The sequence below is a fragment of the Lampetra fluviatilis genome, chromosome 79 (genome assembly GCF_964198595.1).
Source record: "Lampetra fluviatilis chromosome 79, kcLamFluv1.1, whole genome shotgun sequence".
NCBI lineage: Eukaryota > Metazoa > Chordata > Hyperoartia > Petromyzontiformes > Petromyzontidae > Lampetra > Lampetra fluviatilis.
Window position 1 is genome coordinate 1,526,157 of NC_136353.1, and position 22,019 is coordinate 1,548,175.

Below are 22,019 nucleotides of genomic sequence, written 5' to 3' on the forward strand. Positions count from 1 at the left end.
TCCCCAGTGGCGATGTTTCCAGCACACCGCACCAGGTACTCATTTGAGGCTGAGTCGACCTAGGGGAGGCCCAGGACCGGTTCAGATAATCGTCACTGCGATTTTCTGGAAATAAAATGTGCTTCGACAACATTTGAAAGTCCCTAATATTCTTAGAGCAATATTATTATTTCTTAAAAGAACACCTAATATAAATGTTATAAAAATGCTGAAAAGTAAACATTTCACAATAACATTTAGGAAAACGCAGTTAAAGCACAAAATAGATGGTAGGGACTTTATTTGTACACTCTAACATTGAATGTATAGACTCAGTCACTGAACATGTAATCAACAAAATGTCATAACATGTTATAAAAAAGACACCCGTATACTATTTTGCAAATCGACAATACTCCACTTCAGTTACAAAATATGCAGGCCGTCGCAAAACGTACGGTATTCACACAACGCGTGTCTCGCTGTAACGCGGTTCCTCCATACAGGAACACTTTTCGCACAACGCGCAACACGCACCGTTTTATATGCTGAACGTTACAACGCGGAACCCGCACCGTTATGACGCGGAATGCGTAGTTATAATGTAGTAGTTATAATGCAGAATGCGCACTGAACGAATTTTCTCAGTGGTCGATGACAAACTACTTTCTTGAGCTGAGCGGTACAGCGTGGAACGATACAGTAATGCAGTGATGGCATACCCTCACTTATTTGTCCCACCATCTCCCTGTGTTGGGTGCGTAGTACATCGTATCTCGCCAAATGTTATGGTTACATTATTAATGGGGAAATTGTTTTCGCATGCATTTTTCAATTCATGTGGCAATTTTCAGGAATGCATCTACTACGAGTGCATTAAATTAGGACTTTATTGTACAACTTGGGACAAAGTAGCAGCTTCTTTGTCCAAAGTTGCTGGTTACACATCTAGCCGGGTTCTCCACTTCATACCTGCTGGTCGCTCCAACTCTGCTTTGCTCAGAAGTCCACCCACACCTCCAGATCCATCAACTGCTTGGGGTTGCCTCACTCTACAAATTCTGCTCTTCCTTCACGCTGCCTCCATCGATGTGAAAGACAGGTTTTGGAATCGAATCTTCGCCTTCACATTTCACGTTCACTTCTTCACAGTTAACCTCCAATTCCTCACATTTCACCTTCACTTCTACATATTCCACCTTCACTCCTGGCCACATATCAAAGCTGGGAGTATCTCCTGGTTCTTGTTTAATAATAGACAGGTTCATTGCAAAACTTTGACTTTCACTTATTGACTTCACATTCCCCTTCTTGTGTATCTTCTCATGCCTGCTTCGGGCTCCTGACCAGGTAAATGCTTTCCCACACACAGTACACTTGAAGGGCTTTGTTCCCGTGTGTATTCTCTGATGCTCTTTAAGATGTGACGACCGTATGAACGAATGCCCGCATGCAGTGCATTTGAAGGGCTTCTCTCCCGTGTGTGTTTTCCGGTGTCTGTGAAGATGTGGCGAATGCGCAAATGCCTTCCAACACACCAGGCACTTGAAGGGCTTCTCGCCCGTGTGCGCCCTCTGATGAATCTGAAGCGTTCCCGACTGTGTAAATGCCTCTCCGCACAGAGTGCACTTGAAGGGCTTCTCTCCAGTGTGTGTTCTTTTGTGATTCTTCATGTTACCAGTTCGATCCGTGCTGTACGGACACTGGCCGCATTGGTACCTCTTGGTACCGGGCTGTGTCACGTTTCTCGACTCCATCCGATTCTGCAGATATACATATTACACACAATTTATATGTATTGTTTACAAAAATACTGTTTACAAAAATACTGTTAATTTATACGGGACCCTTTTTGTGAGTATCAAGATGATGAAAAAGAATAGGCTTTACCCTTTGCGCCAGTCACCTTTTGGTGTTGTTCTCTGGTCTAACACTGGTGATGAGACAAGGCCATGAATGAGGCTGTTTCTTGTGCAGGTCAATCAGTTTCACAGACAATGCATACATTAATATCAAAACATGATTTTCATGTTTTACCACACTCATGATGTATGCTTAATGCAGACTTGATGCTTTCCAATAATGAGTGTATTTGATGTTTGAACATTTTAACACCTCCTGTGTTATTTCCAGAAAGGGTAAAGCCTATTCATTACCCATCATACCGGTATAATTAGCACGTAGTAGCCAATTGGCACATTTTGTTCACGTGGCAAACCTTACTAATTGGCTGTGTCGGGGGGTGGTGGGTTAACAACACATTTATATTTACACAATCTAACCCGAAACCTTTATTATGAATATTGGTCGTGAAAACCTACCTCTTCCCAAAATCAATTGAGAAAAACGGCAAGTTCTGGCTTAACGCGTGGCATTCACACAAAGCGTTTTCGGTTCTTCCATTAGGAATACATTTTTTCACAACGAGGAATGTGCACCGTTATAACGCTCACCATTTTAACGTGGATCGTGCACCGTAATAACACACACCTTCTTGGTTCTTTCGGTAAAGTCACGTAGAAGGGAAATAATAAAATAATAAAAATAAAACATAATAAAATAAAAATTCTCACAACGTTTTGGCCACAACACAAGCAGCCGTCCTCAGATGAAGAAACAGAGCTGTCGGAAAGACAGCGTCCTAATGAACACCGCCAAGCTTGGCAACGAAACGACATGTCTCGGACTGCATCCGTGAACATAAAGCAGACTTGAAATACGGTAGAACGAACACCTCAGCCGTGGCAGACCATTGTTATAATTCAGTGGGCTCACATGACATTGACTTCTCCAAGACGGAGGTTCTCTGCAAGCCATCTGGCTACCATGAGAGATTCGTTCATGAGGCCATCCACATATACAAACACAGAGACAATTTCAACCGAGAAGATGGACTCTGGCTCAGCAATCATTGGAAGGACGTGATAAACCATTTCGGGTCTTGACTGATTTTGTTCACGTTTTCTCCTCACGAAATGGATTCTATGCTCGGCTGCAAGTCTCCTGCTACCACTCTCCCATTGACATATTTCGTTGCTTCCTCTTAGTACCTGTCACGCGAAGGTCAATGAGATGGTGTTTCGCAGATTGTATAATAATAAATAGTATAACAGTGTAATTTAACACGTAGGCTTTCGCGACCAATATTATTAATAACCAACGTTTTTGGGTTTAGATCGCGTTATTTATAAATGTGTCGTAACCCTCGACCACCCGACACGGCCAATCAGTAAAAAAGTGTCACGTTGACAAAAGACAAATAGTTCACTGCTTTAGCCCACAGGTGTGTTTGAAGCCCTTGGCTTAATTAGGAATTGCTCAGCAAATTTGTACATGGAAAACTTTGAAACCAGAGCACTTGCCTCGAGCACATTAAAACCATCCTTTTGGTTTAGATATGTGGATGACACTTTGGTTGTCTGGCCACATGGTAAAGATACACTTAACGATTTTCTAAATCATCTCAATGTACAAAACCCGGCCATTCAGTTCACCATGGAAATGGAGGTGAATAACACACTCCCGTTCCTGGATATTTTACTTGGGCATGGCCTAAATGGTAAAATAACACACAGCGTTTACAGAAAGCAAACGCACACTGATGCCTATCTGAATGCAGATTCGCATCATCACCCAGCTCAGAAATCCTCTCTTATCAAGACGCTCATACATCGGGCTAAAACAGTGTCAGATGGTGAAAGTCTAGTGAGAGAGATTAAACATGTTAAAGAAACACTAAGACAGAATGGCTACAATAATGCTCAAATTAACAGAGCACTAAATGCCAAATCACGATCGCGAAGCAACACTGCTGAAAGCGATCAGATTATTAAAACAATAAAAATACCATTTATCTCAGGAGTAACTGACAAATTAGCCCGTGTTTTGCAAAAGCAAAACATTACAGTAAGATTTGGTACAGTACACAAAATTCAACAACTAGTAACGTGCACTAAAGACGAATTACCTAAATTATCAACAGAAGGTGTATATCGGATTAATTGTGTATGTGGCAGATGCTATATTGGACAGACAGGGTGTAACGTTAGTGTAAGACTAAAAGAACACCAGAGAAATATTAAACTATCACAAACACAACTGTCGGCAGTGGCAGAACATGCATGCCAACAGGGACACTCAATTGATTTTGACAACGTTGAAGTGTTGTGTAAAACTAGTTACTACTGGCAAAGACTAATTAGAGAATCGATTGAAATTGAGAGAAACAGAAATAACTTTAATCGCTCAGACAGCTACAGGCTTAGTGCGGCCTGGAAGCGTATTATTAAATAAGATACATTACAATTCCTTATAAGGGAAACAAATACTAACTGATTACTAATGTAGCATAATCATAATAAAACACATTCCAAATGATTACTAATCTACAACTCGCATCGTAACAATAGCCTGATTACTAATCTAGTATATGATTACAATAACTCCCCCCTCGAATCTTTGCACCTGATGAGTTAATGATGACGTCACCCTGCTGCTGCTCTATATAAGAACGGGAGACACAGCAGAGCCTCACCATTCTGGCGAATTGCCCGATGATGCTGGATGCAATTACCAGCGATACGTCGTACTCAAATTGTAAATGTTGTGGTTTCACACTTCAACACACCGGTGGGCTAAAGCAGTGAACTATTTGTCTTTTGTCAACGTGACACTTTTTTACTGATTGGCCGTGTCGGGTGGTGGAGGGTTACGACACATTTATAAATAACGCGATCTAAACCCAAAAACGTTGATTATGAATAACAGTGTAATGTCTAATATAATGTATAAGGTAATATATAGTATCGTAATTGTACAGTGAATATACAGCAGTGTGGTATACAGTAGGGTGTATAGAATAATACATAGTGCAATATTACAATGTATAGTCTAAGGTATAGTAACTCAGTGTATATTTCAATGTTGGGTTTGTCTATGGCAGTGTATAATACGGGGTATATCCGTGTGATGTAAGAACAAAGTTTGGCTGGAGGCATATTATTATTATTTTTTCGAACATAGAAGTGTAATGTATGACTTACTGTTAGTAGCTCAGCTTATTGGAGAGTATATTGAGTATATTGATTACATTGATGTATGTTATATTTTATTTTTTTATCGGTTCACTATATGGTAGTCATAGTGTAGCGTATACCCAATTACTTAATGTTAATAGCTCAGCTTATTGGAGAGTATATTGAGCACATTGATTATATTGATATAGTTTATATATAGTGTTTTCACATAGGTGTATTAGATGGTAGTAGGGCATTTGCAGTTCTTTAGAAACTCCTCCTTTTATGCCCACACAAGGCACGGGCTTGATACGCGGTGGTTTGGCTGCTGCAGCTCCTTACAATTAAAATGTCCCTCCCTTTTATTACTGCTAATCCTACTTCCTCCCTTTATCACTGTCAATCTTACATAATACACGAGCATAATATGACTTTGAGACCCCCCCCCACCACCTACACATTCCACAAGGAGTGGCTAATCCCATATCTGCATTTTCCATCAATTTGCTTAATTCCGGTGTTGATATGTAAACTCCTTTGTCAAGGCGCTCTCCTGCCCCCGACCCAGCTTAAATATACGCTGCAAAGCTTGACGGTGTTCATTGGGATGCTGCCTTTCCGACAGCTCTGTTTCTTCGCCTGAGGACGGCTGCTTGTGTTGTGGCCGAAACGTCGTGAGAATTTGTATTTTATTATGTTTTATTTTTATTATTTATTATTTCCCTTCTACGTGACTTTACCAAAAGAACCAAGAAGATGAATCCCTGCAGTCACGAAAGCTTTAAATCGAAATATAACACACACCTTCTTGGTTCTTTCGGTAAAGTCACGTAGAAGGGAAGTAATAAAATAATAAAAATAAAACATAATAAAACAATTCTCACGACGTTTCGGCCACAACGCAAGCAGCCGTCCTCAGGCGAAGAATGAAGCACCTCCAAGCTTGGAGCGTATATTTAAGCTGGGTTAGAGGGGGGGAGGTGGGAAGAAGAGCGCCTAAACAAAATAATTTGCATATCAAGAGGAATTCAGCATATGGAAAATGCGTAGGAGGTGGGCGGGGGGGGGGTTCCAAATCAATACTATGCCCGTGCATTATGCAGGATTAGCAGCATCAAAGGGGGGGGGGAGGGGGGTAGCATTAACAAAGGAAAGGAATGTTAATAGTATGTAGCTGCAGTTACTAAACAACCAAGTAAAAAAACTAAAGTAAAAACTGCATAACAAACTAAAGTATAAACTACATAGCATCATCAGTATACTTACTATACTCTACAATAAGCTGAGTTACTAACAGTAAGTAATACATAAAAAATTCTACGTTGTAAAAAATTATATAATATGCTTCCATCTAAACTTTATTCTCTTACATCACACGCGTCTATACCGTACTATATACTGCCATAGGCAAATCCAACATTAAATTACATACTGTATTGCTATAAACCACCCTATACCTTATACATTTTAATATAACACTATGTATTATTCTACCCACCCTAATGTGTATCGGGTGGTTTATAGCAATACAGTATGTAATTTAATGTTGGATTTGCCTATGGCAGTATATAGTACAGTATAGACGCGTGTGATGTAAGAGAATAAAGTTTAGATGGAAGCATATTATATAATTTTTTACAACGTAGAATTTTTTATGTATTACTTACTGTTAGTAACTCAGCTTATTGTAGAGTATAGTAAATATACTGATGATGCTATGTAGTTTATACTTTAGTTTGTTATGCAGCTTTTACTTTAGTTTTTTACTTGGTTGTTTAGTAACTGCAGCTACATACTATTAACATTCCTTTCCTTTGTTAATGCTACCCCCCTCCCCCCCCCCCTTTGATGTTGCTAATCCTGCATAATGCACGGGCATAGTATTGATTTGGAACCCCCCCCGCCCACCTCCTACGCATTTTCCATATGCTGAATTCCTCTTGATATGCAAATTATTTTGTTTAGGCGCTCTTCTTCCCACCTCCCCCCCTCTAACCCAGCTTAAATATACGCTCCAAGCTTGGAGGTGCTTCATTCTTCGCCTGAGGACGGCTGCTTGCGTTGTGGCCGAAACGTCGTGAGAATTGTTTTATTATGTTTTATTTTTATTATTTTATTACTTCCCTCCTACGTGACTTTACCGAAAGAACCAAGAAGATGAATCCCTGCAGTCACGAAAGCTTTAAATCGAAATATAACACACACCGTTATAATGCGGTCTTTGAGCAGTTCCCAACAAACTACTTTCTTGGGCTGCGTGGCTGAGTGGTAGCATTCCTGTCAGTGGATTGTCCAAGAATAGTAGCATCTGAGAATTTTACACTTTTTTGATCAAATTTTAAAACTCACCTCCGATTCTAGAAAACCTAGTTCATAATTATTAAGTTGTCACACATACGTGGGAACACCTGACAATCACCTATGTGAACTCAGGGATGACACATAGCAACATACAATAAACCCGCTGCCCCACCAAGCAGATACAAGGCAAAGGGACAATAATATTCCTTGACATTTCAACGATTAGCTGAGTTGAAACGTTCAGAATGACCACTGTATATTAATATTGTAAACATAATTGTATTAAATTATAAATTTGATGACAGGATATACCACTACATGACAATGCAGCCCAGGGTCAAAAGGTTTTAATATTATTATTTTTCATGATCTATTAACAATCACTATCATCACAAAATATGTCAAGATCTGGGTTAAGCATGTGAACCTTGATGATAATGGAATTATGACAGCTCATGTTGAAGTGCATAAGAATCTTTCAGAACAAAATATAAACAGCAAGCCCTCGCCAACCGCGGGGGTTAGGTTCAAAGAAAATGCCGCAGTAGGCAAATCCGCGGTTGGTAAAGTACAGGGCCTATGGGAAATAGGGGGTAAGGGAACCACGACCGCGGTCAGACTCGTCATATCTCAACTAACTTGTCTGTTTATTAACTAAACACCAAATAAAATACAGCACATTACACAATAACATAATAAAATATAAACATTACATTAAATTTACATACCTTTAATATTAACGATTATGACAATGAGATGATGGGGGAAGGAGTGGTTAGGAGGGGTTCAGCCCACTATCTTCTTCCGGTTCATCAATGACAGATCAGTGGACAGGGGTACGTGTACATCACCTGAACGGAATCAGAAGAAAAACTGAAATAAAATAATTATCTGTACGTCTTCCGACCTGAAGAGACTCCCACAAGGCGTGTCAGAGTTTGGCAGCAGCTATCATAGAGTGCGGTCGTGTTGCTACAGTTCTGTGCGGTGAGTACAATGTATTTACAAACAACGGTGCTATGCCAATAAAAATATATAACGCTAACCGCTTGCGCGTTACGAGATTCAGCGGTGAACGGGACCTACTCTGCAACTTGGAATGGGTTAAGGGAGTGCAGTTGCGATGCGACGCGGGCTATGTATGTGCTGCCAGAATTACAGTACGGACAGCTGATAAGCTACGCAGCGCCATGGATGGCCACGGATAGCACTGGTGAATGGAGGAAAACTGTGGCCATGCAACATTTGTAAATGGGTGTTGCAGACCCATGTCTACCTGCGGATACTCACATTTCCAAGCCGCAGTTGGTAAATTAGTACAAAAATAATTAACCATGTATGCTTGACTCTGTGGTTGGCAAGTCCTCGCTTGGCAAGAGATTGCTGTATATATTTTAATTATGCTAATTCTCCACGACCAAAAACAATGCCTTCAAGGGTGTATAACCAGAACCACGCCCAACAACCTTTGTCTCCCAAGTGGCGATCTTTACATGACACACCAGGTAATAATTTTAAGGCTGGATCAACCTGGGGGAGAACCAGAATGAGTTTAGATAACCACCACTGTATTGATCATGAGTGGGAATCGAACTCAGAAAAGCAGGCAAACGAGGAGAGAGGATAAAACATGAACACCCATAGAGGAAGGGAGGCTGTTTTCACACCTAAACACATATACAATAAAAACAAACAGTGGGATAAGCTAGCTTTTATGAGTTTATAGACTTCACAAGGGTAATCAACTAACCATAACTATTTTTATTTTACCAGACAAGGCCCACTGAGCTATATAGCTCTTTTCAGAAGTGACCTAGCTACAATTGATAGTTTAACAAAGTGGCTCATCATGTGATAATGTATAGCAGCCAAATACTGAAAATGCATGTTTCTAAATGTGGAGGAAAAAAACGGAGGACCTGGAGAAAATCCAAATGACCACAGGGAGACCATGCAAACTCCAAATATACAGGTGTCAGGGTCGGGATCGAACCCCCGACCTCCTGTATACCAGGTGAGGTAGTTAACATCTCACCACCAAGGCTATGTTCACAAAAATAATTTTGAGATTCCCTCCAAAAAGAGGAAGTATGGCAGAATTTACATCAGGCACCAGGATGTCTGGAGAGCAAGAACCAGAGATGAACTGAAGCTGACCCGATGGATGCACCACAGGTGTGAAAGTGGGAGGAATTTCGGGTTTTGATGTGGCCTATGAATTGATGAAATAAGGTAAAAATTCCAATAAAAACAACATACAGAATCTTACATATATATATTAATGTTGAACTTATTTCGCACTGTATGTAGACAACCATGCTAATCGGAGGTGCGGTGAAAGGGCAACAAACTAAACACAGAAAGCAGTTATAAAGAAGTAAGTTTTCAATCTAGTTCGAAAAAAAATATCGGAAGGAAGATCGCTCCAGACGGCCAAAGAAGCGCATCTGAAAGCGCGCGATGTGGTAACCGTCTTTGTTCGATGGTAAGCCAAAAGCCGCTGTGAGGATCACCGGAGTCCACTTGATGGTTTATGCTTCTTGACGACAAAAAAATCAGTCTTGCAATAGCAATAGCTCCGGGTAACCCTTCAAACTAGCTAAAGAATACTCCAAAGTGTTCCTGGAAGTAGGCAACATTTAAAAATAATTTCTTTACATTTTTAGTTTCTTGCAGAGTTGTTTTGCGATATAAGTTACGTGTATTCAAGGAAAATTCTTGATATGCACTCCTAGTGGCCTTATACAGTTTTGCCTCATTCAGAAATTCTGAGTAGAAAACTATTCGCTGAGAAAAGGAATCTTATATATAAAAGTCTCCGCGCGCTTGCGGGTGATTTGGCTCTCGGACGGTGGGCTATATGTAGAAAAAATTGCCGGGCGGCACGCCCTAAGCCCCACGGTGGGAATAGCCTATTTCATTTTCCATCCCTAAACTTTAAAGTAGTTTAATGAACACATTTGTGCCGTTTCTATTATTAATTATTTACTTATTGCTCGACATCGACCGTACCAACTGACGCCAATTGCGTGGCGGGGGGGGGCGGACCCTGCCAAGTCATGCGCGTTCGCTCAAGCTCACGGGGGACATTTCCTTTTACGCGTTTTACAGCCAACACGTACACACATGATGCTGCGGATATTTCTTCACAGTGTCATGTCCTCTTCGCCCCCCCCCCCCAACACGATGTGTCCAGTTTATACTACAGACTCCCTAGATTATAATATGCTACTGCTTACATACCATTATTCTTGCATGGGCGTGGGATGCTGGGGGGGGGGGTAGCGGCCCAGCCCCTAGCCTGGCAACGTGCCAACTCCGCCGCCTCGCCAATGTAGGCCAGGAGGGGGGCTACGCATGGCACAAGGCCTCAACACGCCTATGGTAAGTACACATTTCCAAGCTTCTTACACTAACAAATCAAGTCCAATGTTTCCTATTATTAAACACATTAGTTGACAAACATTACAATAATAATGTTTGTGTGCACAAAACTCTTTATTTTTAGGTTGCTAAATGTTCCCTTTTTTTGCTGCGCTTTTATCACGCTGCGACGGTCTGCCAGTCTGTCATCTGGCCATGTACGTCCATGTGTATGTGTTAGTCCACATGTGTATGTAAGTCTATACACGTGTGTGTCACTCGATGTGTGTAAGTCAATGCGTTTGTGTGAGTCCATATGTGTGTGTTCATCCATGTCTGTGTATCTCAAGTAGATGTCTGTGTGTCACATGTGTATGTGTGTAGGGCTGTGTGTGTGTCAGTCTATCTATATGTGTCTAAGTCCATGTGTGTGTGTCTTAGTCCATATGTCTGTGAGTAAGTACATATGTGTGTTTACGTCAATGTGTGTGTGAGTCCACATATATCTGTGTGTGAGTCGCTGTATGTGTGTACGTCGATATATGTGTGTAACTCCATGTGTGTATATCTCAAGTGGATGTCTATGTGTGACAGTCTGTATGTGTGTGTACGGCAATGTGTGTGTCACTCTATGTATGTATGTGTGTGAGTCGCTGTATGTGTGTACGTCCATATGTGTGTGTAACTCCATGTGTGTGTATCTCAAGTGGATGTCTATGTGTGTGTGACTCCATATGTGTGTGTGTCTGAGTCCATGTGCGTGTGTGTTAGTTGCTGTGTGTGCATGCCTCCATGTTAGTCAGTGTAAGTCCATTTCTTTGCGTGTCTGTAGGCCCATGTGTACGTCTTAGTCCATGTGTGTGCTTTATTGACCTGCTCAAGGCCTATGATACCATCAGTAGCTTTGGCCTCTGGGATGTTCTTCGTGCTTTCCGAGTCCCTCACCCACTGCTCACCATCCTTAAGGACCTTCATGATGGTGAGCGGCCTCGCGTCAAACTACGTGGCCGTGAGCCAGAGCCATTCCCTGTACACCTTGGGGTGCAACAGGGATGTCCTCTGGATCCCACATTATTTTACATATATTTGGACCACATAGTTCGTGAAGCCTTCAATGGCTGTACCGCTAGAATTTCCATCTGGTACAGATACAATGGGAGGCTGATCGATGCACGGGTGCGCTCAAGGGATGGCTCCCTATTGCTTAAACACGTTATGTATGCCGATGATCTGCTAATTGCTGCTCACTCGGAGGAGGAGTTCGAGGTGCTGCTGCTGAACCTGGAGCTTGCCACCAAGAGGTGGGGCCTTACCATCAGCCCCACCAAAACTAAGCACCTGCCTGGGTATTTTCTACCATCGAACACTCCACCCCCACAACTCCCAATTGGTGATGGGGCAGTTGTGGAGATAGTGGAGAGTTTTCCATACCTTGCCAGTGTGCTAATGACCGGCTCCGGTTTAACAGCAGAGGTCTCACTCCGAATCAGTCGAGCCACATTATCTTTTTATTGGTTGCGTAAAACTGTGTGGAAGCTACCTGGTCTATCACTCCGCACGAAGCTTCAGGTCTTCTCAGCCACGGTCATGCCCTCCCTTCTCTACGCTTGCGCCCCCCTAATGGAACATCTTCGCCGGTTAGAAACATCTAGGATGGCCTGCCTACGATCCATCCTGGATTTAACCAGGCTGCATTGTGTGAGGAGCTCACAAATCCTTGAAAGATGTGGACAAAGTCCCATCGGTAAGCTCCTCCGCCAGGTAAGGCTGCGTTGCCTGAGTCATGTAGCCCGCATGGCCAGACACCGCATGCCTAAACATCTTTTGTTCAGCCGGATCTAGAGGGCTAAACGGCCTGGCACAGGCTAGAGAAGAGATGGAGTGATGTGGTACAGGAGGACGTGGAGCTGAGTCGACTTGCCGATGACGGGTACCAGCGGTGTCAAGATCGGCCTCTGTGGAGGAGCCTCCTGAAGGACGCTATTGGGCAGTTGGAGGCAGTCGCCCTCCAACAAAAACGGAGGGCGGAGGAGCGACGCTCACAACAACGAGCGGAGCGCCGGGTGGCTAAAGCACAGCAAGTTGCCACAGTAGGGGGCACAGGTGGTGCATCAGCCAGTTGTCTCAGTCAGTCGACATGTGCCATCTGGGTCTGCCCCGTGACCTCCTGCCAGCGAGCATTCGACACTTTACATGGCCTCAAGGTGCACATAGCCTGGCACAAGCGTTGTGGTGACGTCACCGCCACTTACTGGCGAATGGCGGTTGTTGTTGTTCAGTCTATGTATGTATGTGTGAGTCGATATGTGTGTGTAACTCTATGTGTGTGTGTCAGACGATTTGTGTGTGCAACTACATGTGTCTGCCTTTTTCGCCCGGGCAATGCCGGGAACTAACCGCTAGTGTTCTATATAATACTGTACTCAGGTAACAAGTGAAAGAAAATTGTTGGAAAAACGACTGTTGTGGTATGAAGCAACTTCCCTGAGCATATATTTGAGGTACACACCAATATTGAGTGGGCATGGAAACATTGTACAAGCTATAGGCTGGAAGAGTTCGCTTGTTGTCCAGTCAACCTGACTGACATTGTATGAGGTGTGAAGAGGCTTGGATTGTGGCTCAAGCTGCAGATCAAGCCGAAGCGCAGACAAACCGTGAACAGAGAGAAGACAGAAGATGAACACTGACTCTTCCACTCATTCACCATGTAACTGCCATGCTTATAGTTGGCGACGCCACCTCGTGCAAAAAGCACGCAAGAACTGTGGATGTTAACTTCCTCTCCTGGTATGCAGGACGTTCGGGGTTCGATCCCGACCCTGCCACCTGTATATTTGGAGTTTGCCTATTCCCCCCCGTGGAGGCGTGTAGTTTTTCTCCGGGTTCATCTATTTTTCCCTAGCGTATTTTCCCGCATATAACCCACGGGGTATACCACTTTTACAAACAAAACAAGACCCTGCGGGGTATATGGAGGTGCGGGCTATCCCACAAATATTTTGCACGTGTGACATGTCATGACTCGGTTAATTTTTTCATGGTAGGACTATCCACTATGCAACACTTACCTTTGACTAAAGCACTGCTGAATAAACTACTCACGCTAAAATTGCACATGTTATGGCGTTTTTAATTAATTGTTTATACAATTAAACGACACTGTTTGAAGTGCGCGGCACTATTTACCGGCGACGGGAGAGTTGGAGGGAGAGAGAGGTGGGGGTTGGGGGGTGGGGCAGCTGGGGGGAGATAGAGGTGGGGGTTGGGGCAGCTGGGGGGAGAGAGGTGGGGGGTTGGGGGGTTGGGGGGTGGGGCAGCTGGGGGAGAGAGAGGTGGGGGTTGGGGGGTGGGGCAGCTGGGGGAGAGAGAGGTGGGGGTTGAGGGGTGGGGTAGCTGGGGGAGAGAGAGGTGGGGGTTGGGGGGTGGGGCAGCTGGGGGAGAGAGAGGTGGGGGTTGGGGGGTGGGGCAGCTGGGGGAGAGAGAGGTGGGGGTTGGGGGGTGGGGCAGCTGGGGGGAGATAGAGGTGGGGGTTGGGGCAGCTGGGGGGAGAGAGGTGGGGGGTTGGGGGGTTGGGGGGTGGGGCAGCTGGGGGAGAGAGAGGTGGGGGTTGGGGGGTGGGGCAGCTGGGGGAGAGAGAGGTGGGGGTTGAGGGGTGGGGTAGCTGGGGGAGAGAGAGGTGGGGGTTGGGGGGTGGGGCAGCTGGGGGAGAGAGAGGTGGGGGTTGGGGGGTGGGGCAGCTGGGGGAGAGAGAGGTGGGGGTTGGGGGGTGGGGCAGCTGGGGGAGAGAGAGGTGGGGGTTGGGGGGTGGGGCAGCTGGGGGAGAGAGAGATGGGGGTTGGGGGGTGGGGCAGCTGGGGGGAGATAGAGGTGGGGGGTTGGGGGGTGGGGCAGCTGGGGGAGAGAGAGGTGGGGGGTTGGGGGGTGGGGCAGCTGGGGGAGAGAGAGGTGGGGGGTTGAGGGGTGGGGCAGCTGGGGGGAGATAGAGGTGGGGGGTTGGGGGGTGGGGCAGCTGGGGGAGAGAGAGGTGGGGGGTTGAGGGGTGGGGCAGCTGGGGGAGAGAGAGGTGGGGGGTTGAGGGGTGGGGCAGCTGGGGGGAGATAGAGGTGGGGGGTTGGGGGGTGGGGTAGCTGGGGGAGAGAGAGGTGGGGGGTTGAGAGGTGGGGGGTTGGGGTAGCTGGGGGAGAGAGAGGTGGGGGTTGGGGGGTGGGGTAGCTGGGGGAGAGAGAGGTGGGGGGTTGAGGGGTGGGGCAGCTGGGGGGAGATAGAGGTGGGGGGTTGGGGGGTGGGGCAGCTGGGGGAGAGAGAGGTGGGGGGTTGGGGGGTGGGGCAGCTGGGGGAGAGAGAGGTGGGGGGTTGAGGGGTGGGGCAGCTGGGGGGAGATAGAGGTGGGGGGTTGGGGGGTGGGGCAGCTGGGGGAGAGAGAGGTGGGGGGTTGAGGGGTGGGGCAGCTGGGGGAGAGAGAGGTGGGGGGTTGAGAGGTGGGGGGTTGGGGGGTGGGGTAGCTGGGGGAGAGAGAGGTGGGGGTTGGGGGGTGGGGTAGCTGGGGGAGAGAGAGGTGGGGGGTTGAGGGGTGGGGCAGCTGGGGGGAGATAGAGGTGGGGGTTGAGGGGTGGGGTAGCTGGGGGAGAGAGAGGTGGGGGTTGAGGGGTGGGGCAGCTGGGGGGAGATAGAGGTGGGGGTTGAGGGGTGGGGTAGCTGGGGGAGAGAGAGGTGGGGGTTGAGGGGTGGGGCAGCTGGGGGAGATAGAGGTGGGGGTTGAGGGGTGGGGTAGCTGGGGGGACGGAGAGGTGGGGGTTGAGGGGTGGGGCAGCTGCGGGAGAGAGAGGTGGGGGAGAGAGAGATGGAATTAAGCTGCGGTAACGACGTTAAATATATGAATGCATATGGAGGTGCGAGCTGAATTTTTTTTACACAAAACGCTATTTTTGCGGGGTATATGCGTCTGCGGGTTATATGCGTATGCGGGCTATATGCGGGAAATACGGTAGATCATTTGTTATATTTTGCTGCTGTGGATTTCCACATGATAAGCCACTTCATTTAGTTATCATTTATGGCCAGATTACTTCTGAAAAAGCTAATCGCTCAGTAGGCCTGTCCTAGTAGGATAAAACAAATCTTAATTTGAAGCTTTCGTGACTGCAGGAATCCATACTCTTTGGTTCTTTCGGTAAAGTCACGTAGTTAGAAATTAAATAAAACACAATGTTTCAATCGCAACAGAAGCGGTCGTCATCAGGCAAAGGAGTCAGCCTCTAAAGGCAAACTGTTTATAAGGGTTTGGGGATCGGCGTAGCCCAAGTGTACCAACAGCACCAGAAGCACGGGCGGTGCATGAGTGCCAATGCGGCAACAATGCCAATGCAGCAACAATGCCAATGAAGCAACAATGCCAATGCAGCAACAATGTATTGGTGCATTCCGAAAAGAATACCGGCTGTCAGCCAACTAAGTCCACTGACGAAAGAGCTGAAAACCCACCTACGCACGTGTGAAATCTCGCAGCCCCTATTGGAATACACTCCAACCCCTACAAACTGATGACAGCCCTTCCTCTCAATAGGGCACATCCTGGGTGACTGAAAATGTGACCAATTGCAACCTGGTAACTGACCCAATTAGTGAAGTCTCAGGGTTCAACCTACCACAGAAAATTTGGACAACCCTCAACCACTTGAAGACAGGCCAGGGGAGATGTGGCCACTTGCTCCACAAGTGGAACACGAGGAGCATCCCAAATTGTGGCTGGCCACCCAAGTCAGATAATTGCCCACGTATTCAACTCCTTTAACTCCAGCCCTGAAAGATTCATTCCCGGTGGCATCAGAAGAATTCACTCTGCCTCACCAGAAGCTGCTGAATGTATTGAAAACCTCAACAAAATAAAACTGCTTCCCCAGCCATACGAAGACGCTCAATGAGCTTTACTTGGATTAATTATTCTGAACCTCTATAGCTTCTATTCTGCATATATTTCTTAATTATTCTCGTTTTTTTATACAACCATAATAGTTTAGCTTTTCAAATTCATCTGTTAAACATAATCTTGCATTTGGTGTTGAAAATCGGCAGGAATTTAAGTAATTATGCAATTTGTACTTGTATACTTGATTTACTTTTATTTATTTTAGTGACTTAACTCCTTTTCTATACTTTGCCCTCCTTGTGTTGCTTGTATTGTTTGTTGTTCATGTAACTTGCTGACCCCTCAGTCCCTTACTGGACATCTGTGAAGAACTCCATAGCTCATTGGATTCCTTCTCCTTCAGTTGCTAAATAGAGATCGTGATTGAATGTGTTACACATGAAATAACTGTTGTGTGCTAGCATTTGAAATATGAGTTAAGAGTCGGCGATCACTCACCTCGCGGGGATTTTGTGACGATGGCCTCTGATATAGCGGGATGTGCTGTTGCTGCTGTTCCTGTGAAAACGCAGCTGGAAAACTCTGCACGCAACACACAAATAAATAACTCAGGAAAATAACGTAAAAGTTTTACTTTTAAAGAAAACGAAATTTCTAAACTCAAAAGGTTTCACCTTTGACATCTCCTCTGTCAAGTACCTAGGGATAAGATATTATTTATACACCTCCGATTAGCACGCTTGGCTACGTACGGTGCGAAAGAAGTTCAACATACATACAACAAACGTAAAAGATAAGAACTGCTCGCCACCAGGCGGCGATGAAGTCACCACAGAGCCTATGGCAGGCTAGGTGCACCTTGAGGCCACATGGGTTGATTGATGAGTGAGATGACTGGCAAATGCACCTACTGTTTCCCCTACTCTGTCAACTTTCTGCATTTCATCCACTCGGCGCTCCGCTCATTGTTGTGAGCGTCACTTTCTCTGCTCCGCTGTTGTTGGAGGACAAGTGCCCAATAGAGCCACTTTAAAATATATTTTATTTCACTCATAACCACGATGGAAGCACCCAAACACAGCAAGCCCCTGCTTAACAAGGGGACCGTGTTCATGAAAATTGCCACGTAAAGTGAATTCATGTTAAGCGGGGGGAGTAATTTTCCCCAAATAACGGTAAAGGTGGGTGTGGCGTTTCAACCCGGGATTTTATTATTGGTTTTATTTGACATGTTTCTTTTCAAATGTATTGTGTTTATGTAGTATTTATATAAATGTGCTATGTGTTATTTATTTCGTCTGAAACAGATGCTGTCTTTCCGACAGACATGTTCTTCACCTGAGGACGGCTGCGTGCGTTGTGGCCGAAACGTCGTGAGAATTATTTAATGTTTTATTTTTATTATTTTATTATTTCCCTTCTACGTGACTTTACCGAAAGAACCAAGAAGATGAATCCCTGCATTCACGAAAGCTTTAAATCGAAATTTTAAATTAGATTCTTAGCTGAATCAACTTCACTCGGGAAACACACTTTCTAACTTAAGAACACAGCTGCAAGATCAACCCCCCCTCTTGCAAAAAACCAGGCAATGCCCTGATGAAAAAGAGACGTATCAAGGCTCTCCTCGGCGACTTAAAGCTATCAGTCAGGCTGTGGATAAATTAGACGGAAAAAAAATCAGAGAGTATGGATCATTGCAGTTACGAAAACTTAAGATTAAGATCTAGATTTTTTTAAATCAGTGAAGAGCAGCAGGCCAGCCCTACACGACTAGGCCCAGCGTTGTAGCGTGTTCACGCTAACCCAGACTGTTGCTTCTAAATTGATATGCCTACGAAAGAAGCCAGAAGCGAGGCTTTTCCCAATAAACAAACTTAATAATAACAACAATAATAATCACAAGCGGCGCCGTGTAAACATCGCACCTGGGATCGCATGTGGCGAGCAGAGCCGCGGCGTTGACGACTTCACTTCCGGGGTCTTCTCGTGACGTCACGCGGTGACGCAGGGGGTCCCTGGTGACGTCGGGAGCGGGGGGGGGACAAAGACAAGTTTCATTTCAAATGTCATGTACTAGATACTCGCGGTAAGTCCCCGGCTTCGCCCGGGACTTGGCTTCGCCCGGGACTTGGATCCACCACACCCGGCCGCCTTTGTCTCCCCCAGTGGCGATGTTCACACCACACCAGTTACTTGTAGTGTAGTGGTTTGCGTGCTGCGCTACGAACCCGGCGACCCTACTTCGATTCCCGCTCACGGCCACCACCGGTCACGATTATTTGAACCTGTCCTGGGCCTCCCCTAGGTCGAATCAGCCTCAAACGAGTAACTTGTGTGGTGTGAACATCGCCACTGGGAAGACAAAGGCGTATGATGAGTGAGGCAGTGGTAGTTGTGAGTGAGTATGCACCTATGACGGTCACAACACGGCACACAAAAAGGTGGATGGGCACCACGCACGGACGACCGCCGTTGTCTCCCACACCCCCCACTCCTCTCTAACCTGCCCCCCGCCCTCTCCTCTTATCTCCTACCCCCACCTCTCACCCATCTCTTCTCTCCCCCTTCCTATTCTCTTGGGTCTTTCGGTTAAATCACGTAGATAGAAAAATTATTATTTAAAAAACTAAGTGAATAAAAATAGAACCAGGCTACAGTCTACTTTAGTGGTTTTATTTTTATTCACTTAATTTTTTCATGATTCTTTTTCTATCTTCGTGACTTTACCGAAAGAACCAAAGAAGAATTCCTGCAGTCACGAAAGCTTTAAGTCAAGATTTCTGCCCCTTTCTGTCCAACCACACTCCTCTCCCAACTGATCCCCCCCTCTCCTACCCCTCCCCACCTATCCCACCTTTTCCCCGCCCCCTGCTCTCCCACCACCCCTCCCCTCCCAGCCACCCCTCCCAGCCACCCCCTCCCCTCCCAGCCACCCCTCCCCTCCCACCACCCCTCCCCTCCCAGCCACCCCTCCCCTCCCACCACCCCTCCCCTCCCAGCCACCCCTCCCCTCCCAGCCACCCCTCCCCTCCCAGCCACCCCCTCCCCTCCCAGCCACCCCTCCCCTCCCACCACCCCTCCCCTCCCACCACCCCTCCCCTCCCAGCCACCCCTCCCCTCCCACCACCCTCCCCTACCAGCCACCCCTCCCCTCCCAGCCACCCTTCCCCTCCCACCACCCCTCCCCTCCCAGCCACCCCTCCCACCACCCCTCCCCTCCCAGCCACCCCTCCCAGCCACCTCTCCCCTCCCACCACCCCTCCCCTCCCAGCCACCCCTCCCACCACCCCTCCCCTCCCAGCCACCCCTCCCAGCCACCTCTCCCCTCCCACCACCCCTCCCCTCCCAGCCACCCCTCCCACCACCCCTCCCCTCCCAGCCACCCCTCCCAGCCACCTCTCCCCTCCCACCACCCCTCCCCTCCCAGCCACCCCTCCCCTCCATGCCACCCCTCCCCTCCCACCACCCCTCCCCTCCCAGCCACCCCTCCCAGCCACCCGCTCCTTCCTCCCTTCCAGCCCACTGACCGACAGTTTCGAGTTGGAATTGTGGTCTGCGATGCGAGACCGGCCTAATTTCTCTGTTATGATGTGCCTTTTGTTTTTGCTCCATGTCTTTATTTGCGCATTCATTTTTTATTTAGCTTGGAAGAAGGGTTATTATTTGATTGGGAATAGCCATGTACTGTATAGGATTTGGTCCTCAGGTATAAACATATAAAGAACTATGGGATGTAATTAGCATGAATGACCACACATACAATGAAAATAGTGTAGTATTCCCCGAGTGTTATTGAGATTAGGAACGGTGGTCACCACCCTGTATATAATGTCCACGTTGGTTGTTATGCGTTAATATTGTTGCCTCCAAGTTGAGTGTGCGCCTCAATTGAACCCACGACACTGGTACTGTAGTACTGCAGTAATGGTAATGTAGTGCTGGTACTGTAGTACTGTGGTACATGGCGTGCCTTCCTCCTCACTCTTTGTTCCGACATCTCTGTGTGCGTAGTGTCCTCTCACTCCCTAACATTTTCACTCGCCATATCTCTCTCACATACTTTATATTGAAATAAATAACACATAGCACATTTATATAAATACTACATAAACACAACACATTTGAAAAGAAACATGTCAAATAAAACCAATAATAAAATCCCGGTTTGAAACGCCACACCCACCTTTACCGTTATTTGGGGAAAATTACTCCCCCCGCTTAACGGGAATTCACTTTACGTGACAATTTTCGTGAACACAGTCCCCTTGTTAAGCAGGGACTAGCTGTATTTGGGTGCTTCCATCGTGGTTATGAGTGAAATAAAAAATATTTTCAAAACTTTTTTTTTAAACACGCTTTTATGAAATGTACTAAAAAGTTTAAAATAAATATTTTCTGTTCAAGTACTTTGCATTATTTTGTTTCATATACTCTTGCTGTAACCGACTCTAAATAAAAGCGTCGAACGCGCGTACTATTTTTGAGCAAATATGTCTGTATTCACAATGGGAAGTAAGTGTTCATATGTAGTGCATATCTTATTATTGTAACGTACAGTTTTCATGTGTTGATGTTTGTGAATATGTCTCGATTGAAAATGGCAAGTAACTGGTGATATGTTGGTCATATGTTGTAATGTAAACGTGTACGTTTTTAAGCCGTTTATGTTTGTCAATATGTGTGCATTGACAATGGAAAGTAACTGCTCATATGTTCTTAATATGTTGTCATTGAAAAGTAAGGTTTTGATGCCGTTTATTTGTGTAAAATATGTCTGCATTGACAATGAAAGTAAGTGCTCAAATGATCTTCTTGGTTCTTTCGGTAAAGTCACGTAGAAGGGAAGTAATAAAATAATAAAAATAAAACATAATAAAATCAAATAATTCTCACGACGTTTCGGCTACAACGCAAGCAGCCGTCTTCAGGTGAAGAATGACACACTGCCAAGCTAGGAGCTTATATATAAGCTGAGTTGGAGGTGGAAGAAGAAGAGAGCCTTAAGAAAAGAATGTGCATATCAAGAGGAATTTAGCATATTCATGGGAAATGCGTAGGAGGTGGGCGGGGGGGTTTCAAAGTCATATTATGCCCATGCATTATGCAGGATCAGCAGCACCAAAGGGAGGGGGGTAGCATTAACAAAGGGAGGGCATGTTAATAGTATGTAGAAGCAATGAAACATGTGAATGGGAAAACGGTGGCAGGAGATCCACAGCGGAGCAAATAATGCATTCCCTGTGGAGAACACAAGATACACAGTTAATGCCAGTGAGTGGACTGCGGTCTGAAAGTCAACATAAACGTGAACAACAATCAGTTAAGATCCGAAGTGGTTTATTACGTCCTTCCAATGATTACTGAGCCAGAATCCATCTTCTCGGTTGAAATTGTCTCTGTGTTTGTATATGTGGATCGCCTCATGAACGAATCTCTCATGGTAGCCAGATGGCTTGCAGAGAACCTCTGTCTTGGAGAAGTCAATGTCA

General features: G+C 45.8%; 1 long non-coding RNA gene across 1 annotated transcript; it reads right to left on the bottom strand.

Annotated features, from left to right (window-relative positions):
* Positions 1–278: 278 nt before the first annotated feature.
* On the bottom strand, positions 279–19,008 carry LOC144953599 (uncharacterized). Its single transcript, XR_013640846.1, has 4 exons — positions 18,941–19,008; positions 18,456–18,545; positions 17,026–17,109; positions 279–1,742 (listed from the first exon to the last, which is right to left on the bottom strand). It is a non-coding gene; the product is annotated as an uncharacterized LOC144953599 (long non-coding RNA).
* Positions 19,009–22,019: the final 3,011 nt, after the last annotated feature.